General features: G+C 41.3%; 1 pseudogene; it reads left to right on the forward strand.

The window, feature by feature from the left end:
• The window catches only part of LOC109879603 (ankyrin repeat and fibronectin type-III domain-containing protein 1-like), a 52,236-nt pseudogene that overhangs the window by 23,972 nt on the left and 5,661 nt on the right, over window positions 1–22,603 (forward strand).

Raw genomic sequence — 22,603 nt, forward strand, 5'->3', positions numbered from 1 at the left:
TGTGTAGACATTTAACATTGTCTCCACTGTATTTCTGATCAATTTGATGTTCTTTTAATGGACAGAAAATGTGCTTTTCTTTCAAAAACACTGACATTTCTAAGTGACCCCAAACAATTGAATGGTAGTGTATGTAAGAATGCATTCAACACCATAGTACCCTCCAAGCTCATCATTAAGCTTGAGGCCCTGGGTCTGAACCCCACCCTGTGCAATTGGGTCCTGGACTTCCTGACGGGCTGCCCCCAGGTGGTGAAGGTAGGAAACAACATCTCCACTTCACTGATCCTCAACACTGGGGCCGCACGAGGATGCCAGTACTCCCTGTTTACCCATGACTGCGTGGCCATGCACGCCTCCAAATCAATCATCAAGTTTACAGACGACACAACAGTAGTAGGCTTGATTAACAACAATGACGAGACAGCCTACAGGGAGGAGGTGAGGGCTCTGGGAGTGTGGTGTCAGGAAAATAACCTCTCACTCAACATCAAGAAAACAAAGGAGATGATTGTGGACTTCAGGAAATAGCAGAGGGAGCACCCCCCCTACCCACATAAACGGGACAGTGGTGGAGAGGGTAGTGAGTTTTAAGTTCCTCGGCGTACACATCATGGACAAACTGAATTGGTCCACCCACACAGACAGCGTCGTGAAGAAGGCGCAGCAGCGCCTCTTCAACCTCAGGAGGCTGGAGAAATTTGGCTTGTCACCAAAAGCACTCACAAACTTTTACAGATGCACAATTGAGAGAATCTTGTCGGGCTGTATCACCGCCTGATACAGCAACTGCACCACCCACAACCGTGAGGCTCTCCAGAGGGTAGTGAGGTCTGCACAACACATCACTGGGGGAAAACTACCTGCCCTCCAGGACACCTACAGCACCCGATGTCACAGGAATGCCAAAAAGATCACCAAGGACAACAACCACCTGAGTAACTGCCTGTTCAACTCGCTATCATCCAGAAGGCGAGGTCAGTACAGGTGCATCAAAGCTGGAACCGAGAGACTGAAAAATAGCTTCTATCTCAAGGCCATCAGACTGTTAAACAGCATTCACTAACACAGAGAGGCTGCTGCCAACATACTGACTCAAATCTCTGGCCACTTAATAAATGGATCACTAGTCATTTTAAATAATAGCACTAGTCACTTTAATAATGTTTACATTTCTTGCATTATTCATCTCATATGTTTACACTGTATTCTACACTATCTACTGTATCTTAGTCTATGCCGCTCTGACATTGCTCATCCATATATTTATATATTTTAAATCCAATTGTCTTACATAGATTTGTGTGTATTGGGTATATGTTGTTAGATATTACTTGTTAGATATTGCTGCACTGTCGGAACTAGAAGCACAAGCATTTCGCTGTACCCACATTACACTAAACACGTGTATGTGACCATTAAAATTTGATTGGATTTGATTTGATTTTGAAAATTCTCTACTCACCTGCCAAGAAAATCACTTCCTGTCGTAGCTGTATCGAAGTGGTGCGAAACGAGTGTCTCCTGTCACCATGCCGCCCCTTGGCACAGTGCAGTATGACCCGGGAGCCACCGTCACATGACAGCAGTCAGCGTGGGGTCAGGAAGTGGCTGGCGGCTGCCTGATTGATCTGGCTGAAAAGGGGAGGGCAGGCTGGTTCCACAGCAAGACCATGTGTCGTGTTACTTGTGGTGGTAGGCTGTTGTAGACATGGGATGGGAGCCTCCCACACACACTGGGATGCATGATACATAGGGACGCTTGCACACATAGAGATGGCGATAGACACATATACACACTGCAACACAGACACGTAGGGATGCATAGAGACATGGAGATGGAAGTGGCTGTTGGGTCATGCTGTAATAGCTGTAGTTCATTGAGGGGTCAAGGAAACCTGATGTTGGGCCTGGCCTCAGTGAGTTATGGTCAGCTGCGGAGGCACTCGATAGTAAGCAGCACATACGCATATTAAATACAATCTCTACTATGCTTTTCCGCTGGGCTTTGTTACACCAAAGCACACACACACACACACACACACAGTATAAGTCATGCAGGGACAAACATTGCCACCCAACGCACTGTATATGCTATGAAAGAGAATATGTCATTTGTCAACTGTATCACTATTAGAGACACTCAAGTAATAATTAAAAAGACCCATTAAAATGTTAACATTTTTTAAATCTATTTTGTTTAATTTATTTAATTACATTGTATTTCATAGTGCATTGTGCTAATGCCATCTCTTTGTGTTGTTCTGTGGCAGGGAACATATTACTATGTCCAGGTGTCTGCCTACAACATGGAGGGATGGGGTCCTGCCCAGACCTCCACCCTGTCCTGCGCTTCCCCTTCCAGTAAGTCCACCTCTCTATCCCCTCCTTTGTGTGTGTGTGTGTTCGTGCGTGCATCCGTGCGTGCATATGTGTCCATTAATGTGTGTGTCATTCTCATTGAACCATCTAATGTGTCCTGTGAGCAGAATTTCCAATGCCAACGTTGTTTCAACTTTCCGTCTTCCATGGTATTGGGTGGGTGGTGGTTGGCAGCTGGACCCCCCATCCAGGCCGGATGTCAGTGTGTGTAACCCTAGCCGTGTGTTTGGGCCAATGAGATCAGTGGTGTGAAGTCATCCAAGTCAACAGCTGAAGAGATGAGTGGCCAGAACAGCTCTCTATTTCTCTTCTTCTCTCTCGATCTTTCGATATCTGTTTCTCTTCCTTTATCTCCTTCATCTCCCTTTTTCTTTCGCACTCTCTCTTTCGAGCTCTGTCTCTTCCTCTCCTCTCTCTCTCATTCCCTTAATCTCTCGCTCTCTCTCTCTCAGTAAGGACACAAGGAGAGGAAGCCCATTTAGGCTATTTAGATGTACCCGGCCCTCAGTCGCTTCCACATTCCGAGTGGGATTCCTGACGGCAAGGTGTGGGATGAGTTTTAGAGTGTGTGCCTAAAAACCTCAGTGCGTCAACTGGTGTTGACTTTCTTAGGTCTCTCAATACCTGACCTGAATGTCCATGGTAGGAAAGAGAGGGAGATGTAACTCCAGTGTATGACTGGAGAATAGACCGTTTGTACTCTGGCTTTTAGAACACATTCAATATGTATACGTTATTGTATATGTAACATATGTCATTGATTATCTGCACGTTTGTGTGTGCGGGCTCGTGTTCATTTTAAGCACGTCTCTTTATTTCCGTACTCGTGTTAAAAATATTAAACACATACAGACATAAACCAATGAGTGTATGCATTTGTCTGTGCAAGTCTGTATAGTGCGTGTGCACTGTACAGAATGTTTGTGAGTGTTTGTATATCTCTCTGTATACATGACTGAGAGAGCAAGAGAGAGAAAGCGTGAGAGAGAGAGAGAAACTGCAGGGCTTTCCCTCCCCCCCTTCTTCCCCACTCTCCCCTCCCTCCGAGCTAATTTCAACGGTTGCGTGTTTGTGTTTTCTATCTGGGCCACCACTGGAAATATTTGCATGTCAGTAAGAACTGGGGCCGTAAAGGCCCAACAGTGAGGCCCTTATACGAGGACCACTCTCTCCGCCCGGGGCCATTAAAGAGGCTAGTTGTCCAGGAACCTTTCCGGGAATAGAGCTCACGGTGCTTCACCCAGCCTCCAGGGGCCCACGGGGGATAACCAAGACGCCCGTGTTGCTGCCGTCTTATCACCAGCACATCGTCCTCCCTCCTTCTTCTACTCCTCCGCGGGACACTGCTGCCATGCTCTCTCTATCTAGAGGGAGAGTCTATACTAACCTGTTTACCCCTGTGTATACAGTGTGACTGGGAGAGGGGGGATGGGATGTGTAGTGTGTTTGACTGTATAGTATGTGTGTGTGTGTGTGTGTTGGGGGGGGTGTATTTGTTTATTTGGATCCCCGTTAGCTTTTGTCTTGAAATATACAGACAGATGGATTAAAAGTACATTTACATTGTAATACTTCTGAGAGCCAAATTTGTAACTCCACCCATAACTTTTGGACTTCATAGCATTCCAGGAGGCATGGATTATTGAGTCATTGTTAGTTTTACACTGCAGACATGACTGCCGTTGTGCTGTAAAATTGTGAATTTTGTCACGCCCTGACCGTAGAGAGCTTTATATGTCTCTATTTTGGTTTGGTCATGGTGTGACTAGGGTGGGCATTCTATGTTCCTTGTTCTATGATTTGTATTTCTGTGTGTTTGGCCGGGTGTGGTTCTTAATCAGAGGCAGCTGTCTATCGTTGTCTCTGATTGAGAACCATACTTAGGTACCTTTTTTCCCCACATGTATTTGTGGGTAGTTGTCCTGTGAGCACTACGTTGGCGTCACGGTTTCGTTTGATGTTTATTGTTTTGTTGGTGACATCTTACAATAAAGAAGTATGTACGCTCCCCACGCTGCACCTTGGTCCACTGTTTTCACCTTAGACGATCGTGACACTCTTGTATAATAAATTCAATACAATAGTTTATACTGGATTAAGCGTACACTTTCCTTAACTGTAACTTTGTTGCAAAGATAATCCATCCACCTGACAATGTGACATATCAAGAATCTGATTAAACAGAATCATAATTACACAGGTGCACCTTGTGCTGGGGACAATAAATTAATGTATCTACCATAAGCCGCCTCCAACATCGTTTTGAGAATTTGGGAGTATGTCCACCCGGCCTCACAACTGCAGACAGTATGCTGTTGTGTGGGCTAGCGGTTTGCTGATGTCAACGTTGTGAACAGAGTGCCCCATGGCACCGGTGGGGTAATGGTATGGGCAGGCATAAGCTACAAGCAACGAACTCAATTGCATTTTATCAATGGCAATTTCAAAGGACAGAGATACCATGACGAGATCCTGAGGCCCATTGTCGTGCCAGTCATCCGCCGCCATCACCTCATGTTTCAGGATGATAATGCACGTCGCCATGTATTTATATGAAATCCATAGATTACGGCCTAATGAATTTATTTCAACTGACTGATTTCCTTATATGAACTGTAACTCAGGAAATTCTTTGAAATTGTTGCATGTTGCATTCATATTTTTGTCCGGGTATATTTTTTTCTCTGAGATTGTCATCTGGATAGGCTCTCTGCAAGGTTTGCATATCTTACCTATGACATGTACATTCTTTTCTGACTCAAATTGGGTTCCAAAGATTACTCTGATGTCCAATAGATTTCAAATAGAAATGTCTTTAAGTTGCATGTATTTCAAAAGATCTGCATTGGTCAGTAAAAAATGTATTTCCTGTTACCAAGTCATTTACGGTTTCTATGTCTTTAGTTATCAATGGAAACCAATTTATTGGTGAATTCTGAAAAGCTATCAAATTATGTTTCCGTATGGTCCTGTTTTTAGGGAGTGATGTTGGGTAGAATACGTTTCATTTTCTTCCATATTGTTATAGTGATCTTAACTATGAAGTTGTTCATGTTCTTAGCTTTGCGCTTAGAAAATAGACACTAAAAAAAGATTCTGTGGGTGAGCATGCACTTCTTCAATATGTACCCGTTGTTCCTCTTTAGTGCATTTAACTACATGTTGCAAGTAAAAGCCCTGGGTGGCGAGTTATACAATTCAAAGTCTGGAAGGTTAAAACCACCCTCTGATTTAAGAACTTTCCTTTTTATCCTATGAATTGTATTTGTCCAGATAAAGACTGTTATGATTGAATATTCTTTTTGAAAGAATGTCTTCAGTGGGTTAATTGGGATTACCCAGAATAAATGTAAAAACTTTGAGAGTCAAGCCATTCTGAAGAGATTTATTATAAGATTCATGGAAAGAATGTTCCGTTTAATTAGATCTGCTTTCATTTTGTTGAGTAATGGGGAAAAAGTATAGTTATATTATATTTATATTGTTTCCTTATTAAGCATCTTAAGTATTTTATATATTTTTTGGTCCTGTCTAATTCTTTCTGCAAGTTAATAAAAAATAAAAAGCTGAAATGTCTTGTGTCAATAAGTATTCAGCCCCATTGTTATGGTAAGCATAAATGCATCCAGGAGTAAAAATGTGCTTAAGAGGTCACACATAATAAATTGCATGGACTCACTCTGCTTTATTTGAGTTTAACCTGTAGATGTTGGCTCTCTTCAAAAGTAAAAAACTAAGTTCAGAAATGCTATTTTCTTCTTTACCTTGTAACATTTTTTGGGTGCTTTTTCTAAAATAGTGATTCATTTTTCTTGAATTAAAATGTCTAAATTTAGATTGAACTTTTGCAGAGTTTGATTATCATTCCCCTAATGTACACCTTAAAAGAATCCCAAATTCTATTGGGGGGTGGCTTTTCACTGTTCTCTATGTCTACATTTGTATTGGTAAAGATTTTCTTTTTTAATTTAGGTATTTAATTAATACATTTCGGGTCTTCAAGATGCTCTGTTCATTTTCTATATTCTGTCGCTAAGTGTAATTTCTGTTGGTATAGTTAAGCATGATTGTTCAGAGCATTTTAAGTAAATTGTTCAGATCATTTTTGGAAATAAAAATGTAGTCAATTCTTGAACAGCTTGTTTTACTTTGAGAGAAAAAAGGACTAGTCTTTTTGAGGTGGGAGGAGTAATCTCAAATTGTCACGTTTTAGATTGCACTTTGGATTTGCTTGAATTGGCCTTTTTTATTGCTGCATCTGTCAATCTAATTGAATGTATGATTAAGGTCACCTGCTATGTCGTGCGCCATTTTATTTGAGCTGGTCGGTATTTATAGGTAATTCTTTCAGATTTAAAAAAAAGATATCACATAGTAGAACTGCATAAGTGTTTGTTGCTCTCCACTTTCTGGAGGACCGGGTTTTGAAATCAGTGGAATTTGAGTATGATAGCTAAAGAGATGGAGAAAACACCTGTCTGCAGATTACATCTTCAAACTAAGGGCAACCATGGCATTCGTGACAGAGAGGGAGAAGCGTCCATCCATGTATACGGGTAACATAGTCTAGCTAGCTACATTTTCAGAAATCACACGTTTCAAATTTTGTCAGAAAGTAATTTTCATTTAAAGTTAAAGCAAACTGTTAGCTAGCTAGCTAATGTTAGCTGGCTGGCTCGCTAACTAACATTACGTGTATGATCTGTGTAGTAATATGTTTCGTATCTCAGACCCATTTGCTTTGCTAGTTATAGCCTATTGTTAGCTAGCTAACATTGAACCTGGTTGGTTCGCTACCTGCAGATTCATGCAGGGTAGTAACATCATGAGTTGGGATTATGTTTCATTGTTTAGCTAGCTAGTGTTGATGAATAGGTATATGAGAAACGAGACCAAGTCAAGACGCTGGACAGGGCGGATACGGTATAGTAAAGGCCGTTTATTCAAGAGTAATGATATCTGGCAAAACGTGCACGGCTCCGTTTCGTCAAGTTCTCATGCGAACGATTGGAAAAAGAGGGCGGACACATATCGTACAGTTCATTTTATACATTGAAATGACGTAGGTATATTCTGGTAGTCCTGGCTTCTGGTAGGTTGTTCGTAGATGATAGACAGTCTCCTCCAGCCTGGTGTCAGTATCCCATTGGTTCTCGACAGAGTTCTTTGTCTTTGGAGCCCATCCAGAAGGGGAGGGGCTGCGTGTGTGTAAGTGTGTGCGTTCCTGTCTTGGCAAGTCTGTGTGTCTTTTCAGTGAGTGTGTGTGTGAGAGATATCCTGTATGGGCCCTACCATGTTTTACTGTGAAAATACGTTGCTATGTGTTGTCTCAGTTATAGCAATGTAATAGCAGTAAGCTGGTCATTTGCATAGGAAATAGCACTTCATTACACTAGCTATCTACATGTCTTAACAAAAGACTCCACTATGCAAGTAACCATTTCAATAGAATGTTCATGAGGTCAGCGAGACAACTGTTGATTGACATAGGTGGTAAATTCGCTCTGGCTATCGACACCGATTTCAGACCAGTCTCGTCTGAGTGTGTCAGAGCGCAGAACAACTGACAAATTTACATATGGCCGTGTCAGTAAACATTGTCAAAAAAGCGTATTTAAATTGTTGCCAGCAGCACAGTTAGTCACGCTCTGGATGACATGAAAACAGTCTAACTAGCTCTGCTAGGGCAAGAAAAATGGTCCGAGTTGGGTGTTCTCTCATTATGTGTCTGGAAGTATCTAACAAGCTTGCCAATGTTAGCCAGTTAGCTTGGGTGCTTGATGGCCGCTGTGAAGTCAGAACGTTCGGATCAACCCTACTCATCTGCCAGAGCGTCTGGTGTGCGACACAACATAAGTGTCACCAAATGTAAGTTGTTATAACATCATAAGTCAAGCAAAAAATGTACAATTGAGAGGAATATGTTAGTTAATGTAGAGACAAATGTTTGTGCATTTTTTTGTCAAAGTTATTTTACGAAAATCGCTAGTTAGCATGTTATCTGACTAGCTACAATTAGCTATCTAATTGAATTTGTAATTCATGTTGTTTAATGTTTTAGGGAATTCTGAGAAAACCAGTAAACCAGGCTGTCGTCTTGTGAAACAGTGGATGTAAAGAATCTAGCTAGCTAAAGCATTTACTGCAAATTGAAAAGTACAAATACGTAAGCTTGCCTTCCAATGCAGCTGAAGTAACATAGCTAGCTAACTATTTACTTGCTTATTGTGTAGTGGAGGATAAAAATAACTGTATGCCTATGGATTTGTAGCTAGCAGTATGTTGCCGATCTGTGCATGGACCCTAAAACGTTTGGTATGAATATTAGTTCAGAACCTATCTATGAACCTCAGCTATCAAAGTTGTTGTATCAAACTTCAAGACTGAGTGGCATTAATGAAGCCTATGGATTGAGTAGAATATAATAACTTTATTGTGCCAAGGACGCAAGTCCTATATACATGTTCTGTAGTTATTACCACGCATGAGATTCCCACATTGTAGCCTGTATATTGAATATATTCACTGATCATCTACTCTTCCTTGGCAAATAAAGGTGTGGTTCAGGTATAAATCTCTGAGACAATCTTTTTCAGTCATATCCAATACCAGGTGTATCAAACGTCATTATTTGAATGATGCTGTGTCTGCATGTATGTATTACAATTATACACTTCAACAGTGTTTACCACTCCTGCTCCTGGGACATCAATGATTACACATTGTAATTATGCAATAGACTAGAAACATGATTTAAAGTAAAGGCTGATTTGTAATTCACATATCCAGAAGAAGAAAAACTATGCATATCTAACTTCCTTTATCTGCATTAATGAGGACACAGGATAGTTTTACAACAAGATACTTAACCAGTGGAGAATTTGAAATGCTTTATTGAAAGAGGTTCATTATCCAGGTGTTATAAATACAGAATGCATTATAATTATGAAAATTGTAATGTTATATTATAAATACAAGTTCAATCTGTACTTAAATGCACATATGGTGTGCATTATAAAACGAGTAAGAAAGACAAGGTGGGGAGAGAGGTGTAGAAGACCGAAAGGGAACGAGGTAAAACAGAGGCAGACAGCATATGATTCATGAATTACAGTGCTACCCTAATATTCTCTCTCAGTGTCTCTAGCGGTGTCTCCTAACCAGCCCCCGGTTGGCCCGAAGGTTATCTCAAGAGCGAGTGAGGTGGTGATGGTGGGAATGGCTTCCTCACTCACATCAAAACATACATGCAGACGAGAGACAGATGGATAGAGAGAGAGCATGATTAGGCATTGTTTTTTTATTCTAACGCGGTCAGTCATCATAATCATCAGGAAGTGAAACTCAAACTGACCTTGGCTCATTAACTCTGGGACTACTACATCTCTCTGTATTTCAATGTAAAGCATCTCTTTAATAATACTTCCTGTTGACCCGACCAAGTGACCTCTCACCTATGATCATGCTGTGCCCTCTGTGTCAGCCAGATCAGATGCGGGAGGGGTTCACCGACACAGCTGATATAACCTAGAGGATTTTGGAAGAATTGGGAGAGGGATGAAGTGAAGGAGAGAGACAGTTATTGTGTGTGTGGGGTCTCACCTGGTGTCCACACTAAGTGGCCAAAGAGTACTGTTTGCTGAAAAACAGACACATGAGGACAAACAATAGAAGATAATGTCATTATTAGACATACATACCACTTGAAGCTTGATGACTTGATCATTTGAATCAGCTGTGTAGTGCTAAGGCAAAAATATATATACACAGGTGTTTGGAGCATTCCGATATGCCACAGCTGGTGAGGCGGCAGGTTCGCCTCCGTACTTATCGGGTGATTATTCCAACTCTCTGTGAAATGCTGCCGATCTGCCCACAGATCTGAACACATATCCCGCACAGAAGAGGTGGATAGAATTGGACAAGTCAAGGTATCCTTCTTCCTCCAGACTGTGCATGTGAGACAGGTTCCATGTACAACAAGACAGACAGAGAGAAAGAGAGAAAAGAACACAGAACAGTTTAATGTGGACACCTCTGACAGCAATAAATCTTCCATGGCCTGTTCCTCGGACAGGGAACATCTGGCAAAATCTACATGTTCGACCCCTTGATCAGCTCGCACTCTGAAAGTAAAGAAAATAGCTTATTTTTTGTAGATATGAAAACAATAACTGAGATATGACCGTTGAATCTAAAGCAGCAGATGTCATTTTCAGGATACGTCAATACAGCACAGAAAGCTTAACACCAGACTGGTATTGAGGTTGTTCATTACGTGATGGGACATATGCAAAATGCATACAAGATAATTGTATTTTTTATTTATCTTGATAAAAACATTGGAATTCAAGGTGAAATGTTTAATCTGCTTCATTATTTATGCATTACCAGTTATGAAGAACTCAGATTTCATGTCATTGAAAATTTGCCTTGGAATAAGTAAGAATAAAAAAGTTAAAATAACTACTTAGATTTGATGGAGACATTATACATCTTACTACCTTATCAATTTATGATTTTTATTAATGTGGACGAATGTAACGGTTTTCTGCCGTCGAAGGAGAGGAGGACCAAAATGCAGCGTAGTTTGTGTTCAACTTGTTTAATAAAAGACGATAACGTGAACACTATACAAAATAACAAACGCTGCAAAACCCGAAACAGTCATATCTTGTGCAGAGAACACAAAGACAGGAAACAACCACCCACAAAATACCCAAAGAACATGGCTGCCTAAATATGGTTCCCAATCAGAGACAACGATAAACACCTGCCTCTAATTGAGAACCAATCTAGGCAACCATAGACTTACATAATTACCTAGACTAGGTAAACACCCCATAAACATACCAAAACCCTAGACCAGACAAAACACATAAATCCCCCATGTCACACCCTGTTCTAACCAAAATAATACAGAAAACAAAGATAACTAAGGCATGGGCGTGACAACGAGAGACAGAGGTGCAGGAACGTTTTTGCAGAGCAATGCAACGAAGCTGGATCATTCTGGCAATGATACCAGCTACATGCTGCAAAGACTCTTCGCCATTGTACATGATGTCCATTGCTCTGAGACTTCCTTTGAACATTCTAAAGCCCGCATGGGGCATCCTTGCCTTAATGCCTCTGACTTTCTCGTCTAACTCTTCATCTGACATTTCAGAATAGCATTCCCTGACAGACATAGTGTTCTTTCATCCTTCTGTAAAAAAAAGCCATGAAATATGATTATATATTGACTATGAAACAAATAGGACATGGCCTGCTTATGAGTTGCCATGAAAGAAAGTTAGATGAATTCAACTGAAAATGGTGAGAACAGGCGTTCAAAGCTAAATGTTTTTGGTTAAGTTGAGAATAATAATTGCATGATTAATCATTCTACGGTATGTATGTATCTATGTAATATAGTACAATGTTATGAACCGACACTGAATCGTAGGAGCTAACTACTAGCTCTGTAAAAGTTGGATGGAAGAACGCCCAGTGCTGCTTACCTGAGATGCCATCATCACACAGTCCTTCTTCGTAGGTGTCCACTATGACTTCCTTTGTGTTGGAAATAAAGACTAAACAGTATTGGTTGTAGCCGAACTGAAACTCAAAAAATAGCCAAAATGGAGGGTGGTTGATAGCGAAATTAGTTAATAGTTAATAGTAGTCAATAGTTGATAGCGAGTTTTGTTGTTCTATAAATATATTTTGGAATAAAATGCATAAAGTCAAATTTTTCCTTATTGTAGGCTACTACCACTTTTAGTCTTAAAAACTTCTTAGGGCTGCAATCCCGTTAACGGGATCGATATGACATCAGCCAGTGAAAGTGCAGGGCTCCAAATTCAAAACAACAGAACTCTCATGTTTAAAATTCCTCAAACATACATGTATCTTATACCGTTTTTAAGGTAATCTTGTTGTTTATCCCACCACAGTGTCCGATTTCAAATATGCTTTCCAGCGAAAGCACCACAAACGATTATGGAAGGTCACCACCAACTCACAAAGAAATGCAGCCATTTTTCCAGCTAAAGAGAGAAGTCACAAAAAGCACAAATAGAGATAAAATGAATCACTAACCTTTGATGATCTTCATCAGATGACACTCATAGGACTTCATGTTACACAATACATGTATGATTTGTTTGATAAAGTTCATAATTATATAAAAAAATGTATGTATCGGCAGGTTGGAGGGATATTAATGGTTGCGCACCTCGCCAGCGGGTCCAGAGGGAGGCGCTAGACCAGCTACTGGGACACATTAAAGAGGCACACCTTCACTGTGTGTACCACGGTATAAACATTCTCTCTATCTACTCTTCTCTTTCACCTCAACACTGATATTGGATCAGACCGTTCTGAATCCTGCTCGATGTTAAGGTTAGACTGGGGCTATATTAATCTGGTTAGGGGAAATGTGAGTCATACTGTGTGCCACACTGAAATGAGCCACCATCTTTTCATGAGACAGCCGTTCTCCCAAAATGAATAATGGGTCATTCACTTGGAGTAGGAGCATATAAAATGCCAAGTATCTCTTGGGGATATTGTTCAATGCTTCACCATTAGCTGGCTCCCAGGTTTGCATTTCTTTCTAAAATACCACTTACAGTAAATTGGCTCCATGAATGTCAAGGCCAGATCACACAGAAGATTTTCACTGTTGGTTGTGAATCCAGTTTCACAACCAAACAGTCAGTCAGTCAGCTCAGCCCAATAGTGTAATGGTCGGAGATAATATATGCATACACTGTATATATAGTGTACTATGTATAATTATACTATCTAGTTTATATAGTGCAATGATACTATATATGTCATATGCCATAGTAATTGTAGTAGTTGTACAGTATGTGCATATATATATAGTATACTGTGTATAATTATACTATATACATAGTGTAATGACATAATGTAACGTCATGTATAGTGGTCAGAGGGGTAGCAGTGTATACTATATACACATATAGCATTATGATATAATGCAACATGACATATAGTCATCAGTAATAGTCTAAATAATAGTCAGCATTCAGTCCCCTGGCCAGGCTTTTCCAGAGTACGCAGCACAAGTTCATGCACGGTAGCCAAGATCGTCTGTACCGGGTCATGTTTGTTGTTCTTGTAGAGACGGAGGCTTGACGCTAGTTTAAGGGGTATAAATTAGCACTGACTGGCTGCAGCCCGATCCCTCTACAGGCCTCCAGGACCGCTGTCTGCTACCACCCTCCCACCCCCCGCCCTGCCGGCACCCCTTCTCCAAACACTATTAATTAAACTGTGAAAGGGGCCCTGACTAACACTGGCACCCCAGCGGACGGCTATACCTGTCTGTCTTACTCAGTGTCAGGGCGGTAAGAAAGGGGGGGTTTAGTGGGGGGGCGAGTTGAGCTGCAGCTCGTTTTCGTGTTATTCCACCTCGACTCGTCTCATGAAAAGAAAATGAGTTAATTTCTCCTGAATAGGGCATTTATTGACTTAAATGGCTTGAGCCTAACCCTAATCCTAACCTTAATCCTAATGCCAACCTTAACCCCAAACCCAATAACCCTAAACCTAACTCCTAACCCTTAAACCTAACCCTAACCCCAAAGCCTAAAATAGCCTTTTATTTCTGAAACGTCCCACTTCTGGGCCCCACAAGGATAATAAAACACACACTCACACATCCAGCCCCCCTTTGGGAATGCACTGAGAATGACTGGTTCCCTCTGGCCCTATAATCTGCAGCAGAGTGTGAGTGTCTGTGTCAACTTAACCTGAATAGAACAACACATTCCACCACACCACATACACCTAAATTGTGGGACACAGGATCCCATTCCTAACAGTGATGCACCGAGGAAAATAGATTCTTACTGTACATTCTTACTGTGTCTTTGGCTTGGTAATTCTATGAATCATTGTCTTGAATGTCCTGTCCTTCCAGAGCAGTGCAAGCCCCTCCACATGTGAGGAAACACTGTATCCAAAAGCCTGCGCCACCTCTTCCAGCCCAACAGCAAATTTGTCAAAAGCTTGAAACGGTACATAACCACTTTTCTAGTCTCCCTTTACACCTCTATGTATTGAGACCCGCACAGACAGCTGTGTGTTAGGATGTTCGTTGGTTGTGTTGTACTTACCACTACTCAGTGTTCGCAGGGTTCGACATGCCAGTCAACCTGCTATCTGCCAACCACGGGAATGCCTTGAATGTTCTTGTGCCGGGCATCCTGTTGGTTGGTGGAGCGGCGGGGGGGGTGGAGCATCGCAAATTTAAGACCATGTTTAGCCATTGTTCTCTCTCTTACGTCTGGTCTTAATAAGAGATGGTCACGGTTGTTTTATATGGGTATCCTTAATTTATTTGGCGTGGGCTACGGCCAAACAGTAGTCTGTGTTGAGTTGGCTTAATAAACCGGGAATTCATAAACTCAACCTCTGTCTGGGCAATTGTTCCTTTATGATCTAGCGAGGTGATTCAAGTATTGTATCTCCTGCCTTCTTCCATCTTCACTTTCATGAGGCAATTTGTTTTGACACCAATAAATGCTACAAATGCCACAAAATATAATCTCAAATGTCATTTTACCTTTTACCTTTTGAGAATTGTTCAAAACTCAGTGACTGCTTTGTCTATGGTCTTTCAAAGGTTTCTACTTGACATCTATATCCTACCAAGACGACAACGTCCTGGTGACGCCTGAGGAACAGATCCCCATCGTAGAGATAGGACTCCTACTCCAGCTCACTGATGCAGGACTTCCTATCCTTCACTAAGGCACCAACGCACTAGTTCCATTCCTCACGTTTCACATTTTACAGTTTCCACTGGTATTTACAGTTCGTACTTTCTGGTACTTAAAATTATTCAACAAAATGTCTAACATGCTAAGAACCTGGTGCCCCGTGGTGCCCCGTGGTGCCCCGTGGTGCCCCGTGGTGCCCCGTGGTGCCCCATGGTGCTTGATTTAATGAGTCCTGGAGAAATAAACAAGTATAAATTATTACTGTGCGATTACCATTTTACCCTTTACTTTCTAATAACTGGTCATTTCTGTAGCGTGAAAGAAAGTGATTGTGTATCCTCTATCCCCAGGTGTCCTACCTATGGGAGGAGATTCCGTGGCTGCAGCAGTGTCTCAGCCCCTCCCAGTCCTTCTGCTCATGCACCCTCCAGACACGCCTCAAGATGCTGCAGGCCATCTCCCAGCTCCAGGTTCTTCCTTACATGTCAATACTGTTATAAACATGATATAACACCTTAATAACACCTTGGAAACACTCATGGTTGTTTATGACTGGTTACGACTGATAACGTGGTCAAAATCATCCAATCTTCATCGAAACAAGCAACTCTTAGCCAACACCATTAAATATTTATTCAAATTGGTCAGAACCATCAAATATTAATTGGAACCATCAGATTCTGGTCAAAACCATCAAAGGTAATGTGTCTTTGAAAGTGTCTTTTTGGGGATGTTTTTGCAGGGCATGCTGGGAACTCAGGAGCTGGGTCAAGTTTATTTTGAGCCAATCAAAGATAAGTATTGCAATGCCCTGCTGGTGTTGCTGAGGGACATGAACGCATGCCCCAAGTGGACCCAGCCTTGTAAGCTCCAGCTCCAACGCAAGTCTAATATCGCCCCCCAAGGAGCCCGCGGCTTTGGACATGCTGCTCAACACCCTCCATGTCGGTCCCAACCCATTACAATCACTGGTGTTTGTAGCTTAACACTGTAGCGACACTGACACCCTTTTCCTTAAGCATTGCATGATCCCCAGGGACTAAAATGGAATCATTTTTAATAACTAATTGGATTGAATTTGGATCGAGGACAGTGATACAAAATATGAATGGTAGCTATTTGTATTCCTGCCAGTACTTACAGTAACTGCATTTCAGCATACACAGAGGATAATGCTCCATTCATGCCAAACCAAAATAGCAATGTTTAAACTGTTCCCTACATTTACCCTTCACCACACTGCATGTGATTATTTTCATTGTAAACACACATGGCAATTGCCTGCCTGTCATACCTACTGGTCACTTGTATCTAAGTAGTCTATCAATCTAGTCCAGTTGACTCACAGTCACAGCAGACATGTAAATGCTATAGACAATGGACCCATGCCAACAAAACAGCTCCCGTAATCTCTTATGCTCAAATTCCCTGAAACGTCATTCATTTAAATGAGAGTAATTCAGAGATTGGAGTCTTTCAGACATATTGGGTCAATTGCAACGGACAAGCAGAATTTAACGTGCACGTGCAGGTCAACGCTGGACCTGAATGTTAAAACAAATGTGTTTGCAACCACAAACCCACAAGAATAAAACAGCATATCAGTTGATCTCTTGCTGATACCATGTCTAGTGATTATGCTACTAGACAGCTGCAACTAGATTCTTTACTCCCGCCCTCAAGGAAATATTGACAGGTGTATCGGAAACCATAAGACTGGTGAATGTAAAAATACTTCAAGTATAATAAGAATATATAATTAGTAAGCCTATATTTCATTGACATTTTTCACCTCAAATGGCGAAATAGTATAATATGTGCTATTTGAAATAGATGTATTAGACTATGTTTGATTAAAAAAATATTAGTAGATAATATAACTCCCCCGGATCTTGATAAGACATTACAATTATTTTTAAAGACAACTTTCTTCTTAACCCTTTGACGTGTACGATCACGTATTTGTGATTGTTGTTGAGGGGTCCTTGTAGCGTATGATCACAAATATGTGATTGGAACAGTAACAACCAAACCTATGATGCAACAAATGCGTCTTCACAGCATCGTTTTCTGAAAAGTATCTTAACAATGTTTTGTACTGATGGGAAATAAAGGTCTCCACAACTTTGTTCCTCAATTGCACCTTTTATTGTAAAAGATAAATGCGAACTTCCTCATCCAAACATCACAAGTAACACATCCACAGCTAAACTCATTCCATAAACCTATCAGAACTCAGGATAAGACCCAGATGCAGACAGTTCGAATCACAGAAGTTTATTTACAAAACAGGGGGCAGGAAAACCGTAAGGTAGTCCGTAAGGTACAGAACGGCAGGCAGGTTCAGGGTCAGGATAGGCAGAAAGTTCAAAACCGGAAGAACTAGAAAACAGGGACTAAAGAGAGCAGAAGTACAGAATAACACGCTGGTAGGCTTGATGAGACAAGACAAACTGGCAACAGACAAATAGAAAACACATGTATAAATGCACAGGGGATAATGGCCAAAACCTGGAGGGGTTGGAGACAAGCACAAGAGAGGTGAAGCAGATGTGACAAAACCAGTTTAAATAACAGTTTGGGCTGACAAAAAAAACAACATAAGTTAGCAATTTAACAGCTAGATGTGTTTACAATGTACCACATCTCTGGTGAACATAAGGGAGAAATGCAATATTGTTTAGAAAGGAGATGTGTAAATTCTTTAGCGATGTTTGTTTATGTTTGACTTGGCGAAAACTCCCTAATCCCAGAATGCCTTTCACTATAAAACGCAAATAAACAAAATCAAAGATGGCTGCGCCCATTTTCTGAAAAATATTTACTTAGTTTAGCCACTTTTCAGCATATAACAAATCTTCGATGTACTTGTTACAGTGTATACAAGAACCGGAGCATATGACTTGACAAGTCGTTTACAGTTTTTCACAAAGAAAATAAAATCTTATCACCTCACAGATCATCACACCAAATACAAGCCTACTGCCTAGCCATAGCGTGAAAGCTAAACAGGGATGAAACCATTTTAAGGGGGTTTGTGGGGGTATTAACTTCTTTGGGGTACCCCCCCTTCTTCTCAATTTCCGCCTGAAGACATACGCTAATCTAACTGCCTGAGGCAAGGATATGCATATTCTTGGTATCATTTGAAAGGAAACCCTCTGAATTTTGTGGAAATGTGAATTGAATGTAGGAGAATATAACACAATAGATCTGGTAGAAGTAAATACAAGGAAATTAACATACGTTTTCTGTTTTTTATTGTTGCTGCATGATCTTTCAAATGACCAAAAACAGCCAAACATACAGATATGATGCTGCAGATGATTTGAATGAGGGCATATGATGGAAGCAATAGCTGAGCAAAGTTTTAGACAGATAACTTCAAAAATGAGCGAGCTACATGACATTGAGCATGAAGTCACCCAGGTGTCCCACACAAATGTACCCAAGTGGCCGAATTGGTACAGTGATACATTTGGAAGGAAATAACTATGTACAAAATACATAAATGCTATTCTATCACCCCCCCCCCCCCCCCAAAATACATAAATGCTATTCTATCACCCCCCCCCCCCCCCCCCCCCCCACCAAAAGTATTTATATAAAACAATAAAAAACGTCAGAGTTTATGACAAAGGCTGGTCTTCAAACGTATAACCATTACATATTGCCGTTTACCTCAGCTCATTGGCTATCTTCCCAGCTAGATTTCAAGATGATCAGTGGTCATTGGGCCAAAATACAGTCAATCAACGATAGACCGGTCCTACCATTGGTGCGCAATGAGGTCATTGATTGGTGTCTTCAAATCGGTTTCTTTTGGTCAATACGTCCCGGGAAAAGAACCATCAGGTATGGTTGTGTTAGTAACAACCAGAGGATTGCAATGAAACCAACCATGACTGGATAAATGTTTGTTTAGTGTGTGTAATTACCACGAACGCTTCGTCCAAAAATCACGACGCAAGCGGTTTACAAATATTTCGTGTTAGGCTATAAAAATGGATGTTATCAAACAAAACGAACATTCACTGTGTAGTTAGGACACTTGGCATTGCCACCAGAGGAAGATCTTCAAGGGTAAGCGATTTATTTTAGTTTTATTTCTGACTTTCGTGACGCTAAAGCTTGGTTGGAAAATGCTAGTAATACTTGTGTGTAGGGGAGCTGTCCTCAGAAAATCACATGGTTTGCTTTCGCAGTAAAGCCTTTTTGAAATCTGACACAGTGGCTGGATTAATAAGATGTTCATCTTTTAAATAATGTAAGATACATGTATTTACAAGAATGTTTACTATAACAAATGGTGTATTTAGAATGTTAGCTCTCTGCAGTTTCACCGGATGTTGGCCTGGTGGGACGTTAACGTCTCACCTACCGTAGAGATGTTGAAGTACATGGGGGTAGAAATGGGGAAAGGTATCGTAGGGGCATATGATGCAGGAAATGATGGGGGATTTATCAATAAATGGGGTGCAAACACAGGAGAAGTTTATACACTAAATAAAAATAAAACCCCTGGAAAGGGGCGTCTTAGCTGGCAACCCTAACATACCAACGTTACAATCTGATGCCGTGTTCAAAACAACTGGGAACTCGAAAATCTCTGACTTCAGTGTGTTCAAGACAACTGGGAACTCGGATAAAAACTAGCTCCTACTGGGATTTTCTTTTTTGCGGTCATCCAACTCGGAATACCAACTTGGGAACTCGGGCCTCTTTTTAGAGCTCCAACTTTCCGAAAGTTGTACTGATTATGATGAGCTAATGCTAAGCTATTTGCTGGCTATGTATGGCACCATGTTTGTTGACATCCTACAATGCATTCTGGTTATCCCAGAAGAGCCTGTAAGACCAATCTATGCTAGAATCAGAATGCATGATTTGTCACCAGCACTTGAAAACATGAATAAAATAAATACATTTTGATCCATGGCTCCCGAGTGGTGCAGCGGTCTACAGGCTCATAATTGGCTCAGCATCTTCTGTTTTTGGTGAAAGGGAAGGTTTGGCTGGGATAGGCCGCCATAGTAAATAAGAATTTGTTCTTAACTGACTTGCCTAGTTAAATAAAGGTACCATTTAAAAAAATACATACTGTGTGCTACAGTAGAAACGACAACACGATATACAGAAAATAAGCCACTTACTGTGATAGGAATGCACACATGTCCAAAGTCCAAAACAATGAAGGCAATGCAGGTGCCAGGGAGAAAATGTGCTGTGGGGAAAAGTCTGTACAAGGCCGGTTCTGACTAGAGATGTGCAATGTCTTCATTCTTGATCTGAGGAAACACTGAGGAAGTGATTGGGCTCTCGTTGAAGAGTGAAGCTTTTCCCCAGCTCAGTAAAGCCTCAAACATACAATTCGCTACACAAGCAATAGCATCTGCTAAATATGTGTACGTGACAAATATGATTTGATTTGAAATGGGCTACTTCTTATGTGAATTAATGAGGTGGAACACACCTCAATTCAAACTGTTGTTAGAAAATAATTAAAAATTGACAAGTTGAAACATGGTCTGTAGATAAATAACAGGCAGCGTGCCTTGATTTGAGGACAGTGTAGAGGAACTCTCCTGTTTCTTAACCATCACATTTGGGAACAGTGCCTTGATTTGAGGACAGTGTAGAGGAACTCTCCTGTTTCTTAACAATCACATTTGGGAACAGTGCCTTGATTTGAGGACAGTGTAGAGGAACTCTCCTGTTTCTTAACAATCACATTTTGACATCACGTGCATAAATAAACTCACGCTGGTGTGACCGTTAGAGATATTTGGAACTCACGCGTGAAAAGGTTAAAGACAAGTCTTAATTAATGGATTTCATGAATTGGAAACAAAGTTGTCGGGTAAATTGGTACTTTAGATGGTAAACAAACAAGTAAAAATACTTTACTTCAGTTGTACGGAATTATTGTCAAATAGATAAATTGCCCTTAGTCTACTAAAAAAGCAAGATTCATTTGTTCTGATGGTAATACCCACCAGAGGTCTTGAAAAATATTGGCAGTACTGACCCAGCTCAAAGAGCTTCTTACATCCATGTTGTATATCCATCTACTACATGGCAATAATGTCATAGTTGTGACTCAGTATGCTGTCCCCCTCTTCCAGGCACAAGAATTCCGTATCTATGCCCAGGAAGTGTTGGAGTTTGGGGACAAGGTGTCCTTTCCTGCTACTGCTGCCCCCCTCAGACAACGTGTGTACAGTCCCAGGCCAGAACAACCCCTACTCCCCCCGATCAGGCTTTCTCACCTTGCCTCTGCAGGTCTTTGAGCTGGGTCAGTACTGCTCTGTCTAGTAGGATTTCCTTATTTCTTCCCATTACTGTTATTTATTCAACTATGTACATTCAGTTGACCTCAGGTTAGTTGGCCTATTGGGACTTACAATGGTTTGTGCAGTTGACTCCAAATGAATGCTTGAGACTGTTGTGACAGTGTGCACTAAACCCAAAGCAATTAAAAGTCATTAAAAAGTTACGTGAAACTTATCTGAAGTACACTGATCAGGAGTCAACTGCATAAAGTGCATTTGTGACTGACCGGCTCAAATTGGTTTTACGTAGCAAAATTTGAAATTGTTTATTTTTACATTGGATAAAAGTAGAGACTCAGATCTACAAAATGGGATATCACATACTGCATTTTTGAGGAACAAACGGAAAGTAATTCTGCTTTACAAGTTGATAAACTGGAAAACTCGCTTTTGCGAAAAGGGCCTTTGAATGTTTTGGTACCTACTGGAGAGCTCTCCTTTGTGTACACCCATTCAGCATTGTTCACACCCTTTTAAGCCAACCCCACCCATCTCTATAAGGATTCACATGTGAGGTCATGTGCTAAACACTGAGTAGTGTAGTAAAACTTAAGACTAAAAGTGGTAGTAGCCTACAATAAGGAAACATTCCAAGTAAACAGAAAGTGTCCAGATAAAAATATTTTATAAATATTAGATGACACTTACCCAGACGCACTCGTCTAAATTGATGGGCCATGTGAAAGAAATGCTATAACCCCCAGCCACATCCAGTGTCACGACTTCCGCCGAAGTTGGTCCTTCTCCATGTTCTGTGGAGAGAGTGAACCAGGATATGGGCAGGTTTCTGCGGTCCTATTGCCAGGACCGGCCGGGGGAGTGGACGGAGTTCGTGCCCTGGGCAGAGATGGCACAGAACTCGCTTTCCCACTCCTCCACTAACCTCTCTCCCTCCCAGTGCGTAGTGGGGTACCAGCCGGATCTGGCGCCTTGGCATCAGAATCAGACCGAGGTTCCTGCGGTGGACGACTGGTTCAGGCGCGTAGAGGAGACATGGGAAGCTGTCCATGTTCACCTTCAGCAGGCCGTGACGCGCCAAAAGGTGAACGCAGATCGCCACCGCAGTGAGGCGCCGGTGACCGGGTCTGGATCTCGATCCAGAACCTGCCCCTCCGCCTGCCCTGCCGGAAGCTAGGTCCGCGGTTTGTGTGG

The sequence above is a fragment of the Oncorhynchus kisutch genome, linkage group LG25 (assembly GCF_002021735.2).
Source record: "Oncorhynchus kisutch isolate 150728-3 linkage group LG25, Okis_V2, whole genome shotgun sequence".
NCBI classification, from domain to species: Eukaryota; Metazoa; Chordata; class Actinopteri; order Salmoniformes; family Salmonidae; genus Oncorhynchus; species Oncorhynchus kisutch.